Below are 25045 nucleotides of genomic sequence, written 5' to 3' on the forward strand. Positions count from 1 at the left end.
TTTGTGTGTGTTGCCCTGGACTTCCAGCAAATGCAGAATCTCTTGTGTTTTGGCCAGCATATCAATTTGACATCCAGCTACTGTTTAAATGTGGTGGAGGGGTTCTACCTCCAGAACCGTTGCAGACTGTAAACTCATTTCCCCTCCAATCGTTTGATCAGCTGGCCAAAATGCTTGCCCACTTATGGCGGACCCGCACACCAAGAGGCAATAATCCTGCGTTCTCTGTCATGTCCCCTCATGGGTTGAAAAAGCAGGGCTCTGGTACCAGAGGTGAAGGTCAGGCCAGTTCTGCTCACTGCCTGCTCTGGGCTTCGTGTCTGAGGACTCACTCTAAACGCCATTTGCTTACTTTAATTACTTGCTCTATTTGTATTTTTTTGTTTCTGCAGACTGGGTGTTTGTTTGCTTGTTTAAATGGGTTCTTTCTGGTTTCTTGCTTCGTAGGTGCCTGAAAGGAGACGAATTTCAAGGTTGTATGCTGCATACATACTTTGAACTTTCATAACAATATTTAAATCTCTCTCACCTTTGTTCTTCCGGGCTGAACAGTCTCTCATCATGACTGTAACCACCCGGCCTGGCTACATCCTCTCTGACTGACGAGCTCTCAGAACAGTAGTGGGAGGCTGCAAAACAGATAGTGAGAGAGGGAGAGAGATTAACAAGAATGAGAAAATAGAGAGTGGATTAGGAAAAGGATTAATTTAGAATTTGGGAACTTTTAAATTACTCTGGAAATAAATGAGGCATTCCAATTGCAATAATTAATTTCATTGCCGGAGAGCTTGTCAGACAATTATTAATATGGGGCTCTCCGTTGGTCAGGGTCAATCATGGATGCTGTGTCCTAGCTGTCTATGTAAGCCAGGGCAGTACGATACAGAGAGCAAGCTGTTGCCGACGTAGCAGGCTCCTCCTGCTCTCCACGCAGCTGATGAATCCAAAGGAACGGCAGAGACCGACACAGTTCGGCACCAACGGCATCACAGGAGTTGCCGGACTGCATTGAACTCAACGTAGGACTGCCTCAGGACTCCAGCTCCGGATTTTTCCCTTGGGGTTAAAGTCTTCCCCAAAGCACTTATATGTCACCATATACTACCTTGAAAAACTCCCATTCCCATTCAGACATGTTAGACTATGGCCTCCTCTAGTGCCAAGATGAGGCCACCCTCAGGGTGGAGGAGCAACACTTCATATTCCATTTGGGTAGCTTCCAACCTGATGGCATGAATATCAATTTCTCCTTCCAGTAGTCAAATTCCCCCTCTCCCCTTCCTCTGTTCCTCACACTGACCTTTTACCTCTTCTCAACACCCTGTGTCCCCTCCTCCTTCCCTTTCTCCCATGGTCCACTGTCTCCCATCAGATTCCGTCCTCTCCAGCCCTTGATCTTTACTACCCACCCAACTTCACCTATTATCTTCCAGCTAGCCTGCTTCCCCTCTTCCCACCTTTTTATTCTGGCATCTTCCCCTTTCCTCTCAATCCTGAAGAAGGGTCTTGGCCAAAAATGACGACTGTTTATTCATTTCCATTGATGCTGCCTGACCTGCTGACTTCCTCCAGCATTTTGTGTGTGTTGCTACCTTAAGATTCATTTTCTTGCAAGTATTCACAAATAAAATACAATAGAATTCATGAAAAGTTATACAGACGGATAAACAGCGAATGTGCAGAAGAACATAATGCGATCAATGCCGTATTCCTGATTGTGTTTGAGTACTGATGTCTTGTTTCTCGGTATTTTCCTTTGCTATCCTGTATAACACTGGACAACAAAGATTTTGCCCCCTGAATACTTTTGGAGGTACCTTATGGATTTCATGAAAATCACCATGAAATTTCCTTATCACACACCATGTAAACAAAAATCGCCTAAAGTTGTTATTTCAATTCATCATTCAAGTCAGAACAGCCAGTGCCAAGATTAGAACATGGAATCGTACAGCACATTACAGGTCCTTCGGCCCACAATGTTGTGTCGACCCTCAAACCCTGCCTCCCATATAACCCCCCACTTTAAATTCCTCCATATACCTGTCTAGTAGTCTCTTAAACTTCACTAGTGTATCTGCCTCCACCACTGACTCAGGCAGTGCATTCCACGCACCAACCACTCTCTGAGTGAAGAACCTTCCTCTGATATCCCCCTTGAACTTCCCTCCCCTTACCTTAAGGCCATGCCCTCTTGTACTGAGCAGTGGTGCCCTGGGGAAGAGGCAGGCATTTTTGTTGATCCACAAATCAACCAGGTTGTCAGTGACAGGCAATTGAAGAACCTCTAATGGGACCGAAATAAATCACATGGAAGGTATTCAAGGATGTTGTTGCAAATTTTCTTCAGAGCACCAAACAATGTTGACAACATGCTTCAAACATACAAAACCATTAAGTACAACATGTCACTAAAGATTCATTTTCTGCATTCCCAATTGGACTTCTCCCCTGCCAATTTTGGCGCTGTCAGTGACGAGCACGGTGAAAGGTTTCACCAGGACATTGCAGTCATGGAGAAACGGTATCAGGGCAATGGGAGAGAGAGGTCCTTTATGTTAATTAAAGATTAGCTTTATATTTCACACGAACATTGAAATGTACAGTGAGTTGTATAATTTGCGTCAACGATCAACACAATACGAAGATTGTGTTGGGGGTAGCCCGCAAATATTACCAGGCTTCCAGCATCAGCAGAAGATGTCCACAACTCACCTGCCCTAACCTGTACGCCTTTGGACTGTGGGAGAAAACTGGAGCAGTGGAGGACACCCGTGGAGTTACCAGGAGAATGTATAAACCCCTTATAGAGAGTAGTGAGAATTGAATCCAGGCCAGTGGCGCTTTAATTACCGTGACAGCCCTGGAGTATCCTCTCATCTCCTAGGTGTTGCCTGGAGATGTACGTATGTTCTCTGCATCATAAGGAACAACAACCGTGGTTTCCTCTTCTTGTAACTCAATCTCACAACACCTAACCCTTACAGTCATTGGTCTGTGCATACTCTGATGGGGTCATAGAGTCACACAGCATGGTAACAAGCCATTCGGCCCAACAAATCCATGCTGACCAACACACCCATCTAAACTAGTCCTAGTTGCCCACATTTGGAGCATGTCCCTGATGACAGGGCATACTGGAGAGGGATATATCAGCTAGTTGTGTTGCAGCAACCACCTTTCCCTCAATGTCAGTAAGACCAAAGAACTGTGTGGGCTTCAGAAAGGGTAAGATGAGGGAATGCACACCAATCCTTATAGAGGGACCAGGAGTGAAAAGAACGAGCAATTTCAGGTCCCCAGGGGTCACTATCTGTGATTTTCTCCGGGTCCTCCAGTCCAAAGATGCACCGGACAGGTTAATTGGTCATTGTAGATTGTCCAGTGATTAGGTTAGGATTAATTGGTCATTGTAGATTGTCCTGTGACTAGGTTAGGGTTAATTGGTCATTGTAGATTGTCCTGTGATTAGGTTAGGGTTAATTGGGGGTTAATTGGTCATTGTAGATTGTCCTGTGACTAGGTTAGGGTTAATTGGTCATTGTAGATTGTCCTGTGATTAGGTTAGGGTTAATTGGTCATTGTAGATTGTCCTGTGATTAGGTTAGGGTTAATTGGGGGTTAATTGGTCATTGTAGATTGTCCTGTGACTAGGTTAGGGTTAATTGGGGGTTAATTGGTCATTGTAGATTGTCCTGTGATTAGGTTAGGGTTAATTGGGGGTTAATTGGTCATTGTAGATTGTCCTGTGATTAGGTTAGGGTTAATTGGGGGTTAATTGGTCATTGTAGATTGTCCTGTGACTAGGTTAGGGTTAATTGGGGGTTAATTGGTCATTGTAGATTGTCCTGTGATTAGGTTAGGGTTAATTGGTCATTGTAGATTGTCCTGTGACTAGGTTAGGGTTAATTGGTCATTGTAGATTGTCCTGTGATTAGGTTAGGGTTAATTGGCCATTGTAGATTGTCCTGTGACTAGGTTAGGGTTAATTGGGGGTTAATTGGTCATTGTAGATTGTCCTGTGACTAGGTTAGGGTTAATTGGTCATTGTAGATTGTCCTGTGACTAGGTTAGGGTTAATTGGTCATTGTAGATTGTCCTGTGATTAGGTTAGGGTTAATTGGCCATTGTAGATTGTCCTGTGACTAGGTTAGGGTTAATTGGGGGTTAATTGGTCATTGTAGATTGTCCTGTGACTAGGTTAGGGTTAATTGGGGGTTAATTGGTCATTGTAGATTGTCCTGTGACTAGGTTAGGGTTAATTGGGGGTTAATTGGTCATTGTAGATTGTCCTGTGACTAGGTTAGGGTTAATTGGTCATTGTAGATTGTCCTGTGACTAGGTTAGGGTTAATTGGCCATTGTAGATTGTCCTGTGACTAGGTTAGGGTTAATTGGTCATTGTAGATTGTCCTGTGATTAGGTTAGGGTTAATTGGCCATTGTAGATTGTCCTGTGACTAGGTTAGGGTTAATTGGGGGTTAATTGGTCATTGTAGATTGTCCTGTGACTAGGTTAGGGTTAATTGGTCATTGTAGATTGTCCTGTGATTAGGTTAGGGTTAATTGGCCATTGTAGATTGTCCTGTGACTAGGTTAGGGTTAATTGGGGGTTAATTGGTCATTGTAGATTGTCCTGTGACTAGGTTAGGGTTAATTGGTCATTGTAGATTGTCCTGTGATTAGGTTAGGGTTAATTGGTCATTGTAGATTGTCCTGTGACTAGGTTAGGGTTAATTGGTCATTGTAGATTGTCCTGTGATTAGGTTAGGGTTAATTGGCCATTGTAGATTGTCCTGTGACTAGGTTAGGGTTAATTGGGGGTTAATTGGTCATTGTAGATTGTCCTGTGACTAGGTTAGGGTTAATTGGGGGTTAATTGGTCATTGTAGATTGTCCTGTGACTAGGTTAGGGTTAATTGGGGGTTAATTGGTCATTGTAGATTGTCCTGTGACTAGGTTAGGGTTAATTGGTCATTGTAGATTGTCCTGTGACTAGGTTAGGGTTAATTGGCCATTGTAGATTGTCCTGTGACTAGGTTAGGGTTAATTGGTCATTGTAGATTGTCCTGTGATTAGGTTAGGGTTAATTGGCCATTGTAGATTGTCCTGTGACTAGGTTAGGGTTAATTGGGGGTTAATTGGTCATTGTAGATTGTCCTGTGACTAGGTTAGGGTTAATTGGTCATTGTAGATTGTCCTGTGATTAGGTTAGGGTTAATTGGCCATTGTAGATTGTCCTGTGACTAGGTTAGGGTTAATTGGTCATTGTAGATTGTCCTGTGATTAGGTTAGGGTTAATTGGGGGTTGCTGGGGCAGTGCAGATTGAAGGGGTTGCCAATAGGACCAACTCCACACTCTGTTGCTAAGCAAGTAAATAAGAAATCAGCAACGATTGAAAGAAAGACCTCCTGGCCTCAGACTGGCTAAAGAGCTCTGGGTTTTATTTGAGAGAGAAATGTAGGAGACATGACAGCCACTTTGATCTCGATGATTCCCCATGATCTGCAAACAGACGAATATATTGGCAATCTGCAGTGGTGACAGGTATGGGTCCCTGGGCACCCGTGTAAACCTCCTTCTCTTCAGTCAAACAGCACCGTGGGACTATTTGCAAGCACTGTAACAGACAGATGGTTCAATTCCTCATTAGGAAGACAGCACGACGGACTGAAAATCCTACAAAATGTAGTGGATACGGCCCAGTGCATCACGGGTAAAGTCCTCCCCGCCATTGAGCAAATCTACATGGAGCATTGTCACAGGAAAGGTGTCACTGTCATCAGGGACCCCTGCCACCCAGGATATGCTCTCTTCTCACTGTTGCCGTCAGGATGGTGGTACAGAAGCTTCTGAACCTTCACCACCAGGTTCAGGAACAGTTATTACCCCTCAACCACCAGGCTCTTGAACTAAAGGGGATATCTTCACTCACCCCAACATTGAAATGTTTTCTTCCCCTTCACTTTCAAGGACTCTTCAACTCACGTTCTTGATATTTATTGCTTATTTATTTATTATCGTTATTTTGGTTTATTTTTCTTTAACTATTTGCATTTTGTTGTCTTCTGCATATTGGTGGTTGTGTCATGTTGTGGCTCTTCATTGATCCTGTTGTGTTTCTTTGTATTTGCTGTGATTGCCCACAGGAAAATGGATCTCAGCGTTCTATATGGCAGCAAATCCCTGGACGGTGCAGGTTGCTGATGCCAAAGGTGCATTTCACTGTGTGTTTTGATATTCCGATGTACAGGTGAGAGATAAAGTTAATCTCTCCAAATTCCGCATTGGCAAAACATTGTCACATTTACTGAGGTATAATGCATTGCATCCATACACATCAAGTCAAAACACCTTGGAGGTACATTTTTCTCAGACGCACACACACACAGTGCCTAAGACTTTTGCACAGTACTGTATTTGTCAACATGGAGTGGAGAGTGAGTTTGTAAATCTGGCGGGAGTAAAGCTGTTTCAGTGCTGTAATTGTTATATGATTATAAAAAGGATGCTGGGAATGGTGAGGGTGGAGCACCGTGGAAGTGGTGGGACAGGTGGCAGAAAAGGAGTAACGGGTTGGGGGGTGGGTGTGGTGTGGATGCAGACGCACCCAGTCCTGAGACACCAGACAAGGTCCTTTAATCCCAACCAATAGGTTCATTGATCATTACAGAATGTTACTCTGGTGCTTCCCGCTCCCTCCGCTCTCCCTTCCCCTTTTCCCAATCATGATTCCCCTCTCCCTGCCCCCTTCCTGGTAGAGTGTAATACATAAAATTACTACACTACCGAGCAAAAGCATCCTAGCTGTGTATATGTGGCTCAGACCTTTGCACAGGACTGTATTTACACTATTACTCAAATATTACAGAAAAATTAATATCCACACTTCCAATTTTTTGATAAACTCAAGTCAAATATAGAAAGGTGCAAACTGTGTGGAAACTTGCAAGTTATCAACTGCAACAAAATCTGTCAATATTCCAATTAAAAAGAATCTTCCAGAATTTACACCAAAGGGAAATTGTTTCAATTTTCCAGTTACTGACAAAATATTAATTCATAGAAATCTACAGCACAAGGCCATTCAGCCCATCGTATCTGTGTAAAGGTAGTGAGAATTATTCCGATTCATCACACTTTGCAGTTCCTGGTACATCATCACTTGGGGTTCAGAGAGTCAGCCAGAGTCAGATTTCCATAGTTACAAGGCCCTCATAATGCTTCTCTTAAGTTACGTGCAATTTTCAGATGCCTGGATCTTCCCACCAGCACACCCAAAAGGTGTTGACTACTGTGGTCTCGAAGTCTTATTCATGCAATCGGCTATTGATTGCATTCATGCATATGCAGATATCTCAACACCAGAGTAATCTGGTTTAATATGAGTGACCCAGGTTGTGAAATTTGTTAACGTATATGCTGTATATATATATATATACACACACACAGACACACATACACACACATATTTAATTAATTTAACTGTTTTATATATATATATATATATTACAGTTAAATTAAACAGGTAGTGCAAAAAACAGAAATAAACAAGTAGTGAGGTGGTGTTCATGGGTTCAGTGTCCATTCAGAAATCCGATGGCAGAGGGGAAGAAGCTGTTCCTGAATCACTGAGTGTGTGTCTTCAGGCTCCTGTACCTCCTCCCTGATGGCAGAGGGGAAGAAGCTGTTCCTGAATCGCTGAGTGTGTGTCTTCAGGCTCCTGTACCTCCTCCCTGATGGCAGAGGGGAAGAAGCTGTTCCTGAATCACTGAGTGTGTGTCTTCAGGCTCCTGTACCTCCTCCCTGATGGCAGAGGGGAAGAAGCTGTTCCTGAATCGCTGAGTGTGTGTCTTCAGGCTCCTGTACCTCCTCCCTGATGGCAGAGGGGAAGAAGCTGTTCCTGAATTACTGAGTGTGTGTCTTCAGGCTCCTGTACCTCCTCCCTGATGGCAGAGGGGAAGAAGCTGTTCCTGAATCGCTGAGTGTGTGTCTTCAGGCTCCTGTACCTCCTCCCTGATGGCAGAGGGGAAGAAGCTGTTCCTGAATCGCTGAGTGTGTGTCTTCAGGCTCCTGTACCTCCTCCCTGATGGCAGAGGGGAAGAAGCTGTTACTGGATCATTGAGTGTGTGTCTTCAGACTCCTGTACCTCCTCCCTGAGGGTGACAATAAGAAGAAGGCACGTCCTGGGTGATGGGAGTACTTAATGATAGACAGCATCTTTTTGAGGCTTTGCTCTTTGAAGGTGTCCTGGAGGCTGGTGCCCATGATGGAGCTGACTGAATTCCCAACTCTCTGCAGTGTATTTTGATCCTGTGCAGTAGCCCCTCCACTCCACCACAGACAGTGATGCAGCCAGTTAGAATGCTCTCCACGGTACATCTGTGGACTCTTGTGAGTGTTTTAGGTGACAGGCCAAATCTCCTCAAACTTCTAATGAAATATAGTCACCGTTGTGCCTCCTTGGAAGCTACATTGATATGTTAGATCCAGGATAGATCACCAGGTATATTGACACTCAGGAACTTGTAATTGCTCCCTCCTTCCACTTCTGATCCCTGTATGAGGATTGGTGTGCGTTCCCTTGTCTTACCCTTCCTGAAGTTCACGATCAGTTCTTTGGTCTTACAGACATGGAGTGCAAGGTTGTTGCTGTGACACCACTCCACTAGCTGGTATATCTTGCTCCTGATCACTCTCCTGTCACCATCTGAGAGTCTGCTGACAAACTTAGTTGGCAATAGAGCTGTGCCAAGCTACATGATCATGAGGGCAGAGAAAGTAGAGCAGTGGGCTAAGCACGCACCCCTGGGGTGCACCAGTGTTGATTGTCAGTGAGGTGGAGGTGTTATTTCCAATCTGCACAGATTGTGGTCGAAGGTCCAGTTGCAGAGGGAGATACAGAGGCCCACGTTCTGGAGCTTTGTGATCAGTATTGTAGGAATGATGCAGAAATGTTCTGGTCAATTCGATGTTTCCTGGTCTGCAACTTTCTGTAAAATGCAGCTCCTGGAAGACCACCGTTCTCAGCTGCATTTTAAATTCAATCTGCCATCAAATGGGCTTGTTTACTCTGGAGTGTCTGAGGGGAGCTTTGATAGAGGTTAATAAGATTATCAGAGGCACGGACAGAGTGGACGGGGGTATCTGTTTCCCAGGGTAGAAATGTCTAATATCAGAGGGCATGTATTGACGGTGAGAGGGGGTAGGCTCAAGGGGGATGTAGGGGTAAGTTTTTTACTCAGAGGGTGGTGGATGCCTGGTGTGGTGGTAGAGGGAAATCCATTAGAGGCTTTTAAGAGACGTTTGGACGGGCACATGGATGTGAGGGAGATGGAGGGATATGGACATGGTGTAAGTAGGAGGGATTAGAGTTTGGGTGTTTTTGATTTGCTTTTGGCACAACACTGTGGGCTGAATGATCTGTTTCACTGCTGTACTGTTCTATGTTCTATATACAATCCACATTCAGTTCTGAAGACTGGTTGCTGTTGAAATTAGTACTGTATTTGTGATATTGCATAAAGCCAGGATACGCCCTAATACTGACCCTCTCCACCTTTTTTCCCCTAATGAGGACTCCAGCTTCTTCCTCCTGTGCGAGGTCCGCTGTTCAGTTTCTCTTTAATGAAGATACGTCCATTGAAATGAAATTGCAGCCTTCCTGATAATGTGCCTGTGACTCACTGAAAAAAAACTAATTACAGCAGATTTCTTGTCTGCGAAAATGAACCAGCTTTGTACCTCTGCTGCTCTGCAGAGAAAATTAGCACCTGACCTTAGAGTTCAGCTCACGAGGTGACTGGATTGTAAATTCTGTGGCACTCTCCACTTCCACACTGACTGCTGGGATTGCGGGCACTGGGACATTAATGCGAAAGGACATTGTAATTCAAGAATATGTTGAAATGTCGCAGTTAATTCATAGTGTTATATGATCTGTTAATGCTCTTCGGAGATTCTGCTGTGCCAAATTTTTATGGGCAATTGATTATGATTAGCATCGGTGTTTATTACAGGCCAATTAATCAGGAAATAATTATTGTAGCTGGTAATTAGGTAAGTTAATACCCCTTAACATGGCAGCGAATCAAACTGCAGAATTGAAGAATGTGCAATTAAAATCAAAAGGTGAGACCCTCATGGTTTAATGGAACACAGAACAGTACAGCACAAGAACAGGCCCTTCAGCCCACAATGTGGTGGTGAAATGATATAACAGCTAACTAAACTAAACCTCTCTGACTCCACAATGCCTGTATCCCTCCATTTTCCTCACATTCATGTGCCCATTGAAGCACCCTCTATTACCCACTCTGACCTTTTACTTGTTCTCACCTGTCTATTACTTACCACTGGGTCCCCTCCTCCTTTCCTTTTTCCCATCATCCACTTTCTTCTCCCTTCAGAGTCCTTTACCTTTTCCACCAATCACCTCCCAGCTTCTTACTTCACCTCCTCCCCGACCCAGCTGACTTCACCCCTCACTTCTAGCTCCCCCACCCACCCACCTTTTTATTCTGGCATCTTCCCCGCTCCTTTCCAGTCCTGGTGGAAGGGTCTCGGCCTGAAACGTTCATTTCCATAGATGCCACTTGAACTGCTGAGTTCCTCCAGCTTTTTGTGTGTGTTACTTCTGTACTAAAGCACTCAAGTCCCTTTTTAAATCCCCTTCCTTCTCAGTCCTGAAGAAGGGTCTCGGCTTGAACCGTTGGCTGTTTATTCTTTTCCAGAGATGTTGTCTGATCTGTTGTGTTCCTCCAGCATATGGTGTGTGTTGGTTAAAGTCCCTGAAGTATCTGCCCCTAGCACCCCTCCAGGCACCCAACACTCTCTGTGTAAAGACCTGCCCCTCATATCCCCCTTTGAAATTATCCTCTCACCTTAAGTGTATGCCATTGAGTTTCAGACATTTCGACCCTGTCTATCTATTCTATCTATGCCTCTCATGATCTTATAAACCTCCATCAGATCTCCCTGCAGAGAAAACAACCCGAGTTTGCTCAACCTCTCGTTATAGCACGTGCTCTCTAATTCAGGCAGCGTCCTGGTGAACCTCTCCCGTGCCCTCCGCAAAGCCTCAACATTCTTCCTGTAATTCGGAAGTGATACAATAAAATTCCTCTTTCTAAAAGGCTTATTGCAATCTCAAGGCTTCCTGTGCAGATCCCACTATAACATTTGAAAGGCACTTGGAATGGCACTTGGGTGAGAAGCGAGTGGAGGGTTCAGTCCAATGCTTGAAAATGGGCACCACGGTTGGCATGGAGAATGTGGGCTGAAGGCTCTGTTTCTGTGCTGTACTGTGGTGTCCAGGGAGAGGCGGCACCCCTTGTGTTGCGTCCATCCTGGGGCAGATCATTCACCTTTGGTCTCCATCATTCATCTACGCTCACCTGTGTCCTCTAAGTAGCTGTTTTCTTGTGACAGTGGCCTCATCCTGGTACTCTGCCTGCTTCGGCAGGCAGAGTAAGCCAGCTACCCCAGTGAGGTAGTGACTTGTCTGTCCGAGCACGCAAAGCAGGCTTCGGCAGACTGGGCTGGTGAGATCTAACAGCCAGGAAGGTTCTAAGACCAGAGGACACAGGCTGAGAATAGATGGGCGTCCTTTTAGAACAGAGATGAGGAGGAATTTCTTTAGCCAGAGGGTAGTGAATCTGAGAAATCTGTTGCCACAGGTGGCTGTGGAGGCCAAATCATTTGGGTATATTTAAGACAGAGATTGATAAATTCTTGATTAGTCAGGGCATGAAGGGATACGGGGAGAAGGCAGGAGATTGGGGATGAGAGGGAAAATGGATCAGCCGTGATGGAATGGTGAAGCAGACTCAATGGGCCAAATGGCCTAATTCTTTTCCTGTATCTTATGGCCTTATGATTCTGCAACACTCAGGGCATAAGGCATGGAAGAAATCATGGCCACCTACTGCAACCAAGGACGACCCCAGGTGCAACGTTACTCACACCACTGGTCCTGAGGTTGAGAGAGTGGAACTGCCCTGCACAGGTTTCCTGTCGTTGTCGGAAATGATGGACCACTGCCCCTCTTCCATGACTCTCCTTCCAGTGCGGGCACTTCGATATATATGATATACAGTCAGGCTGTTTCAACAGCAAACTCCCCAAAGGAACAAAGGACAGGGATCAACCATCATACTTACGACGTATTTCCTGACCCATTGAACATCGAACGTAGAACAGTACAGCACAGGAACAGGCCCTTCAATGTTGTGCCAGACTAGTAAAAACTAAATCAAGAAACCCCCAAAAACGAATCCCTCCCACCTACACCATGTCCGGATCCCTCCATCTCCCTCACATCCATGTGCCTGTCCAAACGTCTCTTAAAAGCCTCTAATGTGTTTGCCTCTACCATCACACCAGGCAGCACATTCCAGACATCCACCACTCTCCAAGTAAAAAAGCTTACCCCTTTCATCCCCCTTGAACCTACCCCCCTCACCTTCAATGCATGCCCTCTGGTATTAGACATTTCAACCCTGGGAAACAGATATTCTCTGCCCACAGAATGTTTAGTGTGGTTCAGATCGGCTCAATTTAGCTCTTAATCGTTTGCTGACTGCAGGCCGCAGAGCCAGCCTGTGTCGAAGTGCCCTGATCAAAATTGCGCAAAATAGCTATTAAAAAGGAGTAACCTAAAACTAGTAGTAAATATAACGTGACCTGCAGAGTCCTCTAAAAGTGACTTCAATCCATAAACTGCACCCATCAGACCTTGCCCGGGACCCAAGAGTTCTGCAACTTCCTCTGGCAGCAGCGGGCAAGAGGGAGAGGGAGGAAGGTCGAATGCAAGCAGACGGCTCTGACGTGTGCTCGGCTCCCACTCTGGTCCTCGTCCATTTCAATCTCGCTCGACAAGTGCGAGGGAGGAGGTGTAGCTCTGAGCAGAATTTGTTCTCTCATGTGGTGTTTGGAGTCTGGAACGTGCTGCCTTCATAAGAGCGTAAGACCGTAAGATATAGGAACGGAATTATGCCGTTCAGCCCATTGAGTCTGCTCCGCCATTTCATCATGGCTGATCCAAATTTCCTCTCAGCCCCAATCTCCTGCCTTCTCCCTGTACCCCTTCATGCCCTGTCTAATGAAAAATCCATCAACCTCTGCCTTAAACATATGTAACGACTTTCACATCTGCCTTGTGGCAATGAATTCCACAGATTTGCCACTCTCTAGTTAAAGAAATTCCTTTTCATCTCCATTCTAAATGAACATTCCTCTATTCTGAGGCTGTGTCCTCTGTTCTTAGACTCTCCCACTATAGGAAATATCCTCTCTGCATCCACTCTATCAAGGCTTTTCACCATTCAATAGGTTTCAATGAGGTCACCCCTCATTCTTCTGAATTCCAGTGAATACAGGCCCAGAGCCATCAAATGCCCTTCAAATGACAAGCCATTCAATCCTGGAATCATTTTTGTGAAGCTTCTTTGAACCCTCTCCAGTTTCAGCACATCCTTTCTAAGATAAGAGGCCCAAAACTGCTCACAATACTCCACGAAACCCAGGTTAATTAAACCCAAAGATGTAATGATAGAAAGCTCCACCTGTGGAGGGATGAAAACGAGGTTTACTGAATTTTAAAAAAAGAACAAGGGGGAGAAAAAAGCTATGTAAGAACGAGGCATGGCTGACGCAGCATGGGAAAGTGAGAGAAACGTAACAAACTATCAGAAACCAAAGATATAAAACTGTTGAAAGTGGAATTGGTAGTATCTCTCCCTACTTACATGAAAACCTCAGGGTGAAACCCCTGGAGGAGAGACAATAGCGATAAAAGATCTATTGAAACTACGGCTATAATATGCAGCAGCTATAACAAGACAATATCGGCAGAGACGAGTTTCCAAGATCTCTACTGTGTAACTGGGATTTAGTTCTGTTAAATCACACCAAGGGATTTGGTGAGTTAAAACTTTTACTGTTCTGAGTGTATCAATTTGTTTGTGAAATAGTTTCGGTGGGAGTTGTGAGTGGGAAATGGCAATGTGATGTTGAAATAGAAAACTGAACGTGTATAAACACTTACAGATTGTAATCCTGCTGTATATAGGTCAGACTTTTTTTGTACAAGTTTGTGAATTGACTTTCTGTGGATGTTCAACTATTTCATTCCAACGAACCAAGAAGCAAGATGGCGAGCCTCCCAAGATAAAGAACCAGCACGGGAACAAAATGTTTAATGACGTAGAGAATTTAATACGGTTGGGTGTATAAGTTCATTTTCATTTGCAGTATCTGAATTTGATTTTCTGCAAGAACTGGTTAGTCTTGCAAAGACTTTTTTAAAAGTTGTGATGTTGGAGAATTGCTGTGAAAGGAGTTGAGTTTGTAAACATACTGACTTCAGCTGAACTGAAGTTAACCATAATACTTAGGACTAGGAATTCAGTTAGTTTTCTAACTAATGGGGGGGAGGAAGGAAAGATTAATCTGTAAACCTTTAAATAGGGAATAATACTAGATCTAATTAGTTAGAGAAATTGGAGTAACAGAGGTTATTTTAATGAATATCACTGACTCTGACTAGACATGAATTGTTCTTACTCATGAACTATATTGTATATCTTGTTTTTTTATAAAAAACTAGAAGTGACTATTTTTTTTCACGGCCTCCATCCACCTTCCAGAGCTTCTGATGGCTGCCTAGTACGTAGTGTAGAACTATGTAGTTTGATTTTTCTCAAAGAGTGCGTTGACCAGTCACACCAGATAAGACGAGTGCGATACAGGCGTTACATCCAAGTGAGGCCTCACCAGAGCTTTATAACGTCTCAACATTACATCCTTGCTCTGAAATGAATGCTAACATTGCATTTGCCTTCCTCACAACAGCCTCAACCTGCAAATTAACCTTTAGGGCAACCTGCACAAGGACTCCCAAGCCCCTTGGCACCTCAGTTTTTTTTAAAATTTTCTCTCCATTAAGAATATTGTCAACCCTTCCATTTCTTCTACTAAAGTGCATGACCATACATTTCTCGACACTGCGTTCCATCTTTAACTACTTTGCTCATTCTCCTAATCTGTCCAAATCTTTCTGTAGCCTCTCTACTTCCTCAAAACTAGCTGCCCCTCCACCTATCTGCAACTTCACATCAAATCCATCAATTCTATCATCCAAATCATTGACATATAATGTGAAAAGAATTGGTCCCAACAGAGACCCCTGTGGAACACCACTAGCAACCGGCAGCCAACCAGAAAAAGTTCCCTTTATTCTCACTCTTAACCTCCTGCCAATCAGCCACTGCTTTATCCATGCTAGAATCTTTCTGTAATACCATGAGCTCATGGCTTGTTAAGCAGCCTTATGTTTGGCACCTTGTCAAAGGCCTTCTGAAAATCCAAATACACAATATCAGCCATTCTCCTTTGTCTATGGTGCATGTTATTTCTTCAAAGAATTCCAACAGTTAACACATTTTATGACACATGCCGGTGATAATAAACCTGAATCTGATTCTGATTCTGAGATTCGTCAGGCAGGATTTTCCCTTGAGGGAATCAAGCTGACCACTGCCTATTTTATCACGTGCTTCCAAAAACCCTGAGACCTCATCCTTAATAATCGACTCCAACATCCTCCAGAAGATATAAGAGCAGAATTAGGCCATTTGGCCCATCAAGTCTGCTCCGCCATTCAATCATGGCTGATCCTTTATCTCTCCTCCTCAACCCCATTCCCTGTCCTTCCCTTTGTAACCTTTGATGCCATGTCCAATCAGGAACCTATCAATATCTACCTTAAATACACCCAACAACCTGGCCTGCACAGCTGCATGTGGTAACAAATTCCACAAATTCACCACCCTCTGGCTAAAGAAATTTCTCCTTATCTCTGTTTTAAATGGGCACCCCTCTAACCTGAGGTTGCTTTCTCTTGCCCTAGACTCCACCACCATGGGAAACATCCTTCCCATATCTACTCTGTCTAGGCCTTGTAACATTTGAAAGAATTCCGTGAGATCCCCCTTTTGAACCTTTTCATAAGCTTTTCTTTTCTTCTTGACTACATTTACAACAGCCTTTGTACACCACGGTCCCTGTACCCTGCCATCCTTGCCCTGTCTCATTGGAACGTACCTATGCAGAACTCCTCCTAAATATCCCCTGAACATTTGCCACAGCTCTTCTGTACATTTCCCTGAGAACACTTGTTCCCAATTTATGCTTCCAAGTTCCTGCCTGATAGACTCATATTTCCCCTTACTCCAATTGAATGCTCTCCTAACTGGTCTGTTCCAATCCCTCTCCAATGCTATGGTAAAGGAGATAAAATTGTGATCACTATCTCCAAAATGCTCTCCCACTGAGAGATCTGACCCTGACCAGGTTCATTTCCCAATACCAGATCAAGTACAGCCTCTCCTCTTGTAGGCTTATCTACATATTGTGTCAAGAAACCTTCCTGAACACATCTAACAAACTGCCCCCCCATCTAAACCCCTTGCTCCAGTGAGATGCCAATCGATATTTGGGAAATTGGAATCTCCCACCACAACAACCCTGTTATTATTACACCTTTCCAGAATCTGTCTCCCTATCTGCTCCTCGATGTCCCTGTTACTACTGGGTCATCTATAAAAAACACCTAGCAGAGTTATTGACCCCTTCCTGTTCCTAACTTCTACCCACAGCGACTCCATAGACAATCCCTCCATGTCTTCCTCCTTTTCTGTAGCTGTGACACTATCTCTGATCTACAGTGCCACACCCTCTTTTTTGCCTCTCTTCTTGTCCTTTCTGAAACATCTAAAGCATCTAACTCGAATTAACCCTGAATCATCCAATCTCTGTAATGGCCAGAACATCATAGCTCCAAATACTGATCCACACTCTAATTCATCCGCTTTGTTGACAACACTCCTTGCATTATAATAGACACATCTCAAACCATCGGTCTGAGTGCATCCCTTCTCTATCACCTGCCTATCCTCCCTCTCACACTGTCTCCAAGCTTTCTCTTTTGCAACCTTTAGGATGCTCTGCACAAGCACTCCCAAGTCCCTTTGCATCTCAGATTTTGGGATTTTTTTCCCTATTTAGAATGTCTGCACATTTATTTCTACTAGCAAAGTGCATGACCATGCATTTTCCAAGATTGTATTTCATTTGCCACTTTCTTGCCCATTCTCCTAATCTGTTTAAGTCCTCCTTTAGCCTGCCTGTTTCCTCAACACCACCTGCCCCTCCCCCAATTTTTGTGTCATCTGCAAGTTTTGCAATAATGCCATCTATTCCATCATTTAAATCATTGATATACAACATAAAAAGAAGTAGTTCCAACACTGACCCCTGTGGAACACACCACTAGTCACTGGCAACCAACCAGAAAAGAATCCTTTTATTCCCACACTCTGCCTCCTATTAAACACAGAATACTCTGCCGATGCTGGGGTCAAAGAAACACGCACAACACTTTGGAAGAACTCAGCAGGTTGGGCAGCATCCATGGTAATGAGCTGTCAACGTTTTGGGCTGACCTGTTGAGTTCCTCCAGCATGTTGTGTGTTTTTCTGCTTCCTACTAAGCAGCCTCATGTGTGGCACCTTGTCAAAGGCCTTCTGAAAGTCCAAATATACAACATCCACTGCATCCCCTTTATCTATCCTACTTGTAATCTCCTCAAAGAATTCCAGCAAGGTTTGTTAGGCAGGATTTTCCCTTAAGAAAACCATGCTGACTTTGTCCTAAATTGTCCTGTGTCACCAAGTACACATCCATAACCTTATCCTTAGCAATCGACTCCAACATCTTCCCAACCACTGAGCTCAGGCTAACTGGTTTATAATTTCCTGTTTTGCTGCCTTCTTCCTTTCTTAAAGAGTGGAGTGACATTTGCAATTTTCCAGTCCTCTGGCACCATGCCAGGGTCCAGTGATTTTTGAAAGATTATTGCTAATGCCACCACAATCTCTAACTCTGCCTCTTTCAGAACCCTAGGGTGTAGTTCATCTGCTCCGGGTGACCTGGGTCTCCCAGCTTTTTGATCGCCTTCTCCCTTGTGACAGTAACTGCCCTCACTTCTCTTCCTCCACACACTGCAGCATCTGGCACACTGCTCGTGCCTTCCACAGTGATGCAAAATACTCATTTAATTCATCTATCTCCTTGTCCACCATTAGTAATTTTTTTGGCCTCATTTTCTAACTGTCCTATATCCACTCCTGTTTCTCTATTTTTTACATACTTAAAGAAGTTACTCTCGACTTGCTTTCATATTTCATCTTTTCCTTTCTAATGATTCTTTGAGTTGCTCTCTCTAGAGTTTCAAAAGCTTCCCAATCCTTTGTCTTCCCGTTAATTTTTGCTTTGTTGTATGCCCTCTCTTTTGCTGTTACATTAGTTTTGACTTCCCTTGTCAGCCACAGTTATACTATTTTGCCATTTGAGTATTTCTACATTTTTGGAATACATCTGTCCTGCACCTTCCTCATTTTTCCTAGAAACTCACACCATTGCTGCTCTACTGTCATCTTTGCCAGCAGTTCCTTCCAATTCACCTTGGTCAACTGCTCCCTCATACCACGGTAATTTCCCTTATTCCACTGAAATATTGCTACATCAGACTTTATTTTCTCCCTATCAATTTTCAAGTTGAACTCAATCATATTGTGATCACTGTCTCCTAAGGGTTATTTTACCTTAAGCTCCCTAATCACTTCTGGTTCATTACGGTGCACCCAATCCAGTATAGCTGATCCCCTAATTGGCTCAATGACAAATTGCTTAAAAAGCCAAATCATAGGCATTCAACAAACTCACTCTCTTCAGATCCATTTCCAATCTAATTTTCCCAATCACCCAGCACATTAAAATCTCCTGTGCCTATCATAACATCTCCCTTTTGATACACCTTTTCTGTTTCCCATTGTCACCTGCGGTCCACATCCCATCTGTGTTGGGAGGCTTGCATATAACTGCCATTAGGGTCCTTTTACCCTCGCAATTTCCAAACTCAACCCACTGAGGTGTGACTAACTGGCTGATAGTTTCCTTTCTTCTGCCTCTCTCCCTTCTTGAAGAGTGGAGTGATGTTTGCAATCTTCCAGAACTATTCCAGAACCTGTTTCCTCCCACAGTCCAAAGATGAGCCAGTTAGTAGGTTAGTTGACCATTGTAAATTGTCCCGTGACTAGGCTCGGAGTAAATTTGGAGATTACTAGCCCGCGAGGCCCAAAGGGCCAGAAGGGCCTGTTCTGCACTGTGCTTCAACAAATAAATAAATCATCAGGAGTTTGAGGAGATTTGGAAGGTCAACAAAGACTCTTGCAAACTTCTACAGATGTACCGTGGAGAGCATTCTAACTGCCTGCTGTGGAGGAGCCATTGCACAGGATGTGGAAGAACTGCAGAACGTTGCAAATTCAGCCAACTCCATCATGGGCACCAGCATCGAGAACACCTCCAAAAGGCGGCATCCACCATTAAGGACGTCCATCACCCAGGACATGCCCTCTTCTCATTGCTTCCATCAGAGACGAGGTACAGGAGCCTGAAGACACACACTCAGTGATTCAGGAACAGCTTCTTCCCCTCTGCCATCAGGGAGGAGGTACAGGAGCCTGAAGACACACACTCAGTGATTCAGGAACAGCTTCTTCCCCTCTGCCATCAGGGAGGAGGTACAGGAGCCTGAAGACACACACTCAATGATTCAGGAACAGCTTCTTCCCCTCTGCCATCAGGGAGGAGGTACAGGAGCCTGAAGACACACACTCAGTGATTCAGGAACAGCTTCTTCCCCTCTGCCATCAGGGAGGAGGTACAGAAGCCTGAAGACACACACTCAGTGATTCAGGAACAGCTTCTTCCCCTCCGCCATCAGGGAGGAGGTACAGGAGTCTGAAGGCACACACTCGACGATTCAGGATCAGCTTCTTCCCCTCTGCCATCTGATTTCTGAACGGGCATTACTTATTTGGAGATACAGCACGGTAACAAGCCCTTCCTGCCTATGAGCCCCTACTGCCCCATTACACTCATGTGACCAATTAGCCTACTGACCCGTACACTTTTGGAATGCGAGAAGAAACCAGAGCACTTGGAGGTGTGACGGGGTCCTGGATTACCCCTATGAACTGTGGTTTTGAAAAGAGAAAGGGAGTTGTTTAACACTGGACACCTTGTTATTAAGAGAGAGGGAGGCAAAGACTGCTTGGAGATGGTGTTATGGTTTCTCTGCAAGCATGTTTACACTCTTACAAGGACACTCAGCTTCTGTATCCTTACAGAGAGAGAAGGAAGGAGCTGTTTGATGGACAGCTGGTGCTCAGCACGGTGAGATAAATAGGAGGTCCGCTGACAGACCTACAGACACATGGTTTTGGACGCTGAATGAGCTTTGCTGTGCCCACAGAAAAGGTGGGTTTTGGAGGTTTGATCAGTGGCTCTCACAGTGTGAAAAGAGTGTGACCGGTGGGGAGTTATTCGTGTGTCCAACCCTCGCCTGGGTTAATAACTCCATCACAGAAGAACGGTCCTCTCTTGTGTGTGGGCACAGTCGGTGACTTCGGAGGCCAACGGGACAATCGGCGGCGTCAGTTTACCTGAAGACTCAAAACTCTCCCTCTCCGTCACTACTCGACTCGACACCACGAACTGAACTGAACTTCACTCATCATCAAAAGACTGTAGGCTTGAAGAAGCCTGGTTTTCCTATTTCCACACTGACTTGTATAACCTGTTTAATATATCTGCATTTATATCACTGCATTGTGTAGTTACGAATAAATAGCATTAGTTTATAGCAATGCCAGACTCCACGGAGTTTTCCATTCTGCTGGTTCTTTAACCCGTCGTGGCAGAGGAAACCCACACGGCCGTGGGGAGAACGTCCAGAAAGTAGCAGGAATTGAAACCTGGCCACCAGCACTGTAATAATGTTACTCTAACCACTACACGACCGTGCCACCCAAAGAAGCTCTCCTTGAGCCTGGTGGCAGGCCTTATTTTTATATACTGTAGTGAATATATACTATATTATTGTGATTTATAGTAATTTTTTTAGCCTTGCACTGCACTGGTACTAAACCACAAATCTCACCACATTTTTGCTGTTGGTGGGGTCTTGCACTGTACAAATGGGCTGACAGATTTCCTGCATCAGAGCAGCAGCCCATCTTCAACCAGACCTCTCTGGGATCTCCCGAGCTTTCACTTTCCGACAATATTGGGCATGGCTGCAGCTGAGAGTGATATACAGCAGTTCAACAGAGTGTTATCAAAGCTGGCTGCTGAATTGGCCGAGCACAAGTAGGCATTTTGCATCCACAGGCACACTTTTAATAATTCAGTGCAGAGAACTTTACGGTAATTTGCTCGGAATGCTTATGAAGTGCAGGTCCCATTAATCAATCCACTGACTATTAATTAACTTGCAGCAATGCACCCAGGTTCAATATTGGACATTAATTACACAAAATCTACTACACCTCAAAGGAATCAAAGATTCAAAGTACATTTATTATCAAAGTATGTATGCAAGATATACAACCCTGAGACTCGTCTTCCCCACAGACAGCTACAGAACAAAGAAACGCCAAGGAACCCAGCCACAGAAAAGCATCAACCCGCCCCCAACGTGCAAGAAGAAAGAGAAGCCGCGCAAACGGCAGCGACAAAGAACGAGTGAAAACACAGAAAGTAAAACGCAAAATGGGAAGAGTCCATTACTCACTTCAGCTCGGTGTTCATGATCTGAAAGCAGTCCTGGTTCAAACTGCAGATCCAGAACTTCGGTACCATCCTCCGACAGTGTTGAGGGAGAGAGAGAGAGACCGTTCGAGCACAGGGAACTTCCCTTGGGAGTAATGAGCAAGAGAGAGAGGCTGTCACACCAAGACACCTTCCACTAACAGCAGCAAATGAGAGGCTGGTAGAGGGCACTGAAGACCTGCTCGCCTTCAGCTCTTGCCTTGATGTTTCTATCTTTCTCGACAATTTAATTGGTGAGAAATGGAGTCGATCATGGGTCTTCAAGCTTCTTGGCCTTGAGGCCGCTTGCCTCTTGGAATCTTCTTGGAGATAGCAAAGCACCAGACCGCTCAATCGGCCTGTAAGCACACAATCAAATCATAGATCACAGGCTCCAACCGTACGAGTGATGCACCATCAATAACTCTTGGAGACGGGAGGTGAACGATAGGCTTTTATTAGCAGCCAAAGGGAAAACGACATCTTGGAGACTGTGGGAGGAGCAGTGCCCCAATCACCTTTATACAGGGGTCAGTGGGAGAAGCCACAGGAGCAGTCAGCAGAGGGGCGTGTCCAGACAGGTATACATAGTTTACACATTTACAAGGAAAAGCAGACATAAAAGAAGTGAAAGCAACAGTTTTGTGGCCCGTCTGGGGAACATCGCCGGTGATAGAGTTACTCGCTGGTGCCATCTTCCTGTTTTAAATTATTTGTTTCTAATTAAAATCAAAGTTCAAAATAAATTTATTGTCAAAGTGTATACATGTCACCATATAAAATCCTGAGATTCATTTTTTGTGGGCATTCTCAATAAATCTATGGAATAATAACCATAACAATGAAGGACTGCACCAACTAAGGCATTTAACCAGGCTGCAAATGAAAACAAATTATGCAAATACAAAAATAAATTATTAATAATAATAAATAAATATAAATATTGAGAACATGAGGTGAAAAGTCCTTGAAAGTGAGTCCACTGGTTGTGGGAAGAGTTCAGTGAATGGTTTTGTGTATTTAATATTTGAATAATATTTGAGTAATCTTGTATACACTGCAAGAGGACTATAATTTTGCTGTGGGTTTGGAGGCTTGCGTGCCTCAATGACCCGGAGAGCTTGTTGGCTGGAGTCAGGGCTTTGTGCTTTAGCCCTTGGTAGGGTCACCAATGCCAAGCAAGTCACAGGTTAGAGGTCGGACTAAGAGTGGTCCACTGGTCTTCCAGGTTTGGGGGTTCAGCTTAGGGCTAACAACCCTGACTGGTCAAACAGAATAGTTATGGGAAGAGCAGTGAAGAATCCTTCTACATCTGAGTGCAACGGTATTCCTGAGTCTCCGCCCGGGACTTGATGAAGGAAGCTCTGAACACCACTAGAGATGGGGCCTTCATTGCTGCCCTAACCACCAGCGGCAGGCAGTAGGCATCTTGTATACACGTTATTTGATTAAGCATCCTTGTTTATTTAAATAATTAATTACGGGGTTATATGTAAAATATATTAATTGCATATGTCATTATGCTGCCACGTGATACATGCGCGCCTCGCTTAAAGACGAAGTTACGCTTGCATTCTTTGGCCTTCCATATTTCCTTTGAATCGATTTAATATTTTGAAGTTCCAAGGCGTAACAGTGGGGCAAGGAAAGTTGAATGAAGTTATTCCCTTTGGTTCAGTGGCCTGATGGCTGAAGAGTAATAACTGTTCCTGATCCTGGTGGTGAGAATCCTAAGGCTCCTGTACTTACTTCCTGATGGTGGCGGCTTTTTGTCAAGCTCCAGTTCAGAGGGTAGATACTCTGTGATTGCTGCTTTTCGTGTGGGGGCTTTTCTCCGGACACTTGCCCCTCACTGGAGAGAAGTTAAATTGAAATATTGGTAAATTGGTTGACTATTGTCACACATACTGAGATACAGAGAAAAGAGAGTGTGCCATCACTTCAATGTATTGAGGTAGTACGAGGGAAAACAATAACCGTGCAGAATAAATTGTTTGAGTTACTGTGAAAGAGCAGAGCAGGCAGACAATAAGACCATGAGAGATAGGAGTAGAATAAAACCATTCGTCCCATTGTGTATGCTTTGCCACTCCATCATGGCTCATTTATAGAGTCATAGAAAAGTACAGCATAAAACAGGCCTTTCAGCCCATCTAGTCTGTGCCTACTCCCATTGACCTGCACCAGGCCTATTCCTCCATACCCTTACTATCCACGTACCTATTCAAACTTTTCTTAAACGTTGAAATCGAGCTCACATGCACCACTTGCACTGGCAGCTCATTCCACACTCTCACCACCCTCTGAGTGAAGAAGTTTCCCTCCATGTTCCCTTTAAACTTCTAACCTTTCACCCTTAACCCATGACCTCTAGTTGTAGTCCCTCTCATCCTCAGTGGAAAAAAGCCTGCTTGCATTTACCCTATCTACACCCCTCATAATTTTGTATACCTCCATAAAATCTCCTCTCAATTGTTTACGTTCCAAGGAATAATGTCCTAACTATTTAATCTTTCCTCATAATTCAGGACCCTTGCTTGGCTGTCTCTGCTGCTCTGGGGTTTGCCTTTGTGTGATCCACTCAGACAGATCCCATCTTCATTCAGTGGGAACAGGGTACTCGTTAAACCAAGATTAACGACCAAGCTTGACTCCACATACATTGAATAAAGTGGAGATCATGTCTGCCTGTGTCCTTAACTCTTGTTAAGGACCCAATTTCCCTCAGGATCAATAAAGTATGTCTGCTGTCTGTCTGTCTGTCTGTGTAACAGTCTTCAGTGACAAACTCAGAGGCAATTGATTGCATTGATTAAGAACTGATGGCCTTTTGGAGTTATTATGAATAAACTCTCATTGCTGTCCCTACATTGGACTCGGTCTTTGCTCTGCACTTGGGTTCCGATATTGCCAGCACACATCATGATACTAATCGATATTGTGCTGTCCCAGTTCACAAATCTTAAATAAATCCCAGTCTCCCGTGGTTTGACTTTGTGCAAACTAAGAAACTGCAGAGAGTTGTGGAGACAGCTCAGACCATCATAAAAACCACCCTCTTGTCTCTGAAGAGGACTCTGTCTATATTTTTCTCTGCCTCAGTAAAGCAGCCAGCATAATCAAGGACTTCCACTCATATCAGACATTTTCTCTTCTCCCCCTCCCGTCTGGCAGAAGATACAAAAGCCTGAAAGCATGTAACACAAGGACAGCTCCAATTCCACTGTTAGCAGACTATTGTACGACAGGATAGGCTCCTGACCTCACAATCTATCTCGTTCTGATCTTGCATCTTATTCTGGTAAGATGGCGATGCGTATACATGTAGC

The sequence above is a fragment of the Hypanus sabinus genome, chromosome 18, assembly GCF_030144855.1.
Source record: "Hypanus sabinus isolate sHypSab1 chromosome 18, sHypSab1.hap1, whole genome shotgun sequence".
Taxonomy (NCBI): Eukaryota; Metazoa; Chordata; class Chondrichthyes; order Myliobatiformes; family Dasyatidae; genus Hypanus; species Hypanus sabinus.